This window comes from Scylla paramamosain, chromosome 36, assembly GCF_035594125.1.
Source record: "Scylla paramamosain isolate STU-SP2022 chromosome 36, ASM3559412v1, whole genome shotgun sequence".
Lineage (NCBI taxonomy): Eukaryota > Metazoa > Arthropoda > Malacostraca > Decapoda > Portunidae > Scylla > Scylla paramamosain.
In genome coordinates this window covers 5,841,908-5,844,407 of record NC_087186.1, presented here as the reverse complement: position 1 = coordinate 5,844,407, position 2,500 = coordinate 5,841,908, and the positions used below count along the sequence as shown (strand labels likewise).

At 36.0% G+C, this 2,500-nt stretch overlaps 1 protein-coding gene across 2 annotated transcripts in view; it reads right to left on the bottom strand.

Moving 5' to 3' along the window:
• LOC135090872 (capping protein inhibiting regulator of actin dynamics-like) overlaps positions 1-2,500 on the bottom strand; it is a 29,227-nt gene that overhangs the window by 6,424 nt on the left and 20,303 nt on the right. The gene's annotated exons all lie outside the window — the stretch shown is intronic.

Below are 2,500 nucleotides of genomic sequence, written 5' to 3'. Positions count from 1 at the left end.
AAAAGCTATAGAATTACTTTGCAGGTTTTTATCTTACTTGAAATGTCCACACTCCAACTTGGGATGTCAGCACACAAACGTAAGATGTCCCATAACCACCAAAGTTGTCTTGCAATAACTTAGAATGCCAACACACTGACTTGAAGCGACAAAGAATAACATAGACTGTCCACACATTAGTTTAAGTTGTTCCACAGTAATCCCACAAGTCGTGCTCTAATTCAGAATGTCCACACGCAACTTGAACTGCCCGGAGATAACTTAAAACACTTCACATTGATGCTGATAGCGCCATAATCTTTTCCATTGTGCACACGCTCACTTAAATGTCCTGAAATACACACTTGAGACGTCCACAGAATAACTTGAAGTGTCCCGAAGTATCAGAAGTCCAAGATAACTTCATCCACTTCATACTGTCATCGCTGTAGTAGTTTTAAAAATGTCCACACACACTAACTTCACTTCCTAAAATAGACCATCATGACACACACGCATACACACTTGAGATGTCCTGATAATAATTTGAAATGCTCCGAAATAACGTAAGTCAACAGAAGTCAACGGGAGGCTTACATAAACTTAAGTTGTCCCGATGTGAACCTCTCCATCGCATCTCACGGAGCACTACTGATAATGTCCACTACTGGTTGTCTTATATACTGCTCACCTAACTCTTTCTCGCTGCTCACTCACCTGTCCACGCTAATTATGATACCTGGCTTTCTTTGACTCTTGTTTTGTATCTCTTTCTCTGCTCTATTATGCTTCTTCCTATATTTTGCTTTTATTTTCGTGGTTTAACTTTCTCATCTTACCTGTCCTTATGAATTTACTATTACATTATATTTGCATTGTATCCCTTTCTCTCTCGGTATTTTCTCTCTCATACTTTCTTTAAATCTTTGTTTTTTTTATTATTTTTAGGTAACTTTCTCATTTGCTTACCTGCCGTCACCACTTTGCTGTCTCTGTTACATTACGTTTGCATTGTATGTGTCTCTCTTCAATCTCTCGTCAACTGTCTTTCCTGTTTCTATGTATCTATTGTATGTATTTATTATTATCTTTCTAGCTAACTCTTTCTAACTGATATCCTGTCCACACTAATCATTATGTCTGTGTTTCTTTACCTCTGCATTGTATCTTTTGTCTCTCTGTTTCCCCCGTTCTCTCTAATACTTTTCTTCCTACGCTTGTTTTTTGTTTTTTTTTTGTTATTTTCTCAGGTAACTTTCCCATCTGCTCACCTGTCCTCGCCACTTTTCTGTCTCTGTTACATTATGTTTGCATTGTATCTCTGTCTCTCTCTTTCTCTCTTCTTTCTCTTACTTTCTTTCCTGTCTCCATTTATTGATTTTTTTTGTTTTGTTAACTCACTGCCCACGTGTCTACACTAATCATTATACCTGGGTTTCTTTACATTTGCATTGTATCTTTATCTCTCTCTTTGTTCTCTATTCTTTGCTTTCTTTCCTGTCTTCGTTTTTGTTTTCTCTTTTTTTTACTTAACTTTTTTCTTACCTGCTTACTTGTCCTCACTAATTTACCATCCTTATTAGTTTATGTTTGTATTGTATCTCATTCTCTCTTTCTTTCTCTTTCTTCATTCACTCTGCTATACTTTCTTTCCTCTCTTATTATTATTATTATTTTTATCTTACTAATTTTCTGTCTCTAAGTTACTTAACATCTGCCTACATTGTATCTCTCTTTCTCATCATTGTCTGTACTACACTTCATTATTTTTATTTTCTGTTGTCTCTCTTTTTATTCCTACGGTGGTGGTGGTGGTGGTGGTGGTGGTGATGGTGGTGATGGTGGTGGTAGTGGTGGTGGTTGGAATGTGTCTGTGTGTCTGTGATCAAGTGTCATTAGAGGTTATCTGCCTATCTGTTTTATCAGTGGCGATACTTCTTCAGGCGTCCCACATTCCGAATGGAGATTACAAGGAGGTTCTTCTGTCTATCTATCTGTCTGTTTTATCTTTACATATATTTCTATCTAGTCATTCTATTTCGTGTTTTATTTTTCTGATGTGTAAAAGAAAATGTGTAATGAAATGGAACAAGAAATGAAAAGAAAAGATGAGAAAAGAAAGACCCGTTTAGTTTACATTCCTTTCTTAACTCCCGCGAAAAGAAGAAAGAGAGAAAGAAAGAAAGAAAAGAAAAAGAAAAACAAGACGAAGATTCCTAAAACTAAGACCAATCCATCAGTGTTTGTGTGCCATCTTATTTATTGTAGTTTTTCATTTTTTTTTTTTACTTCTTATATTTTCTATTTAGTTTGGTTGTGTTGCTATAATCTTTCCATGTATTTCTGTCTTTAGCTTACTGTAATTGTTTATCTTCTGTTTCTTCTTTCTCTCGTTTATTTAATGTCATTTGAAGGCTTTACTCTCTCTCTATGTGTGTGTGTGTGTGTGTGTGTGTGTGTGTGTGTGTGTGTGTGTGTGTGTGTGTGTGTGTGTGTGTGTGTGTGTGTACTCTCTATCTGT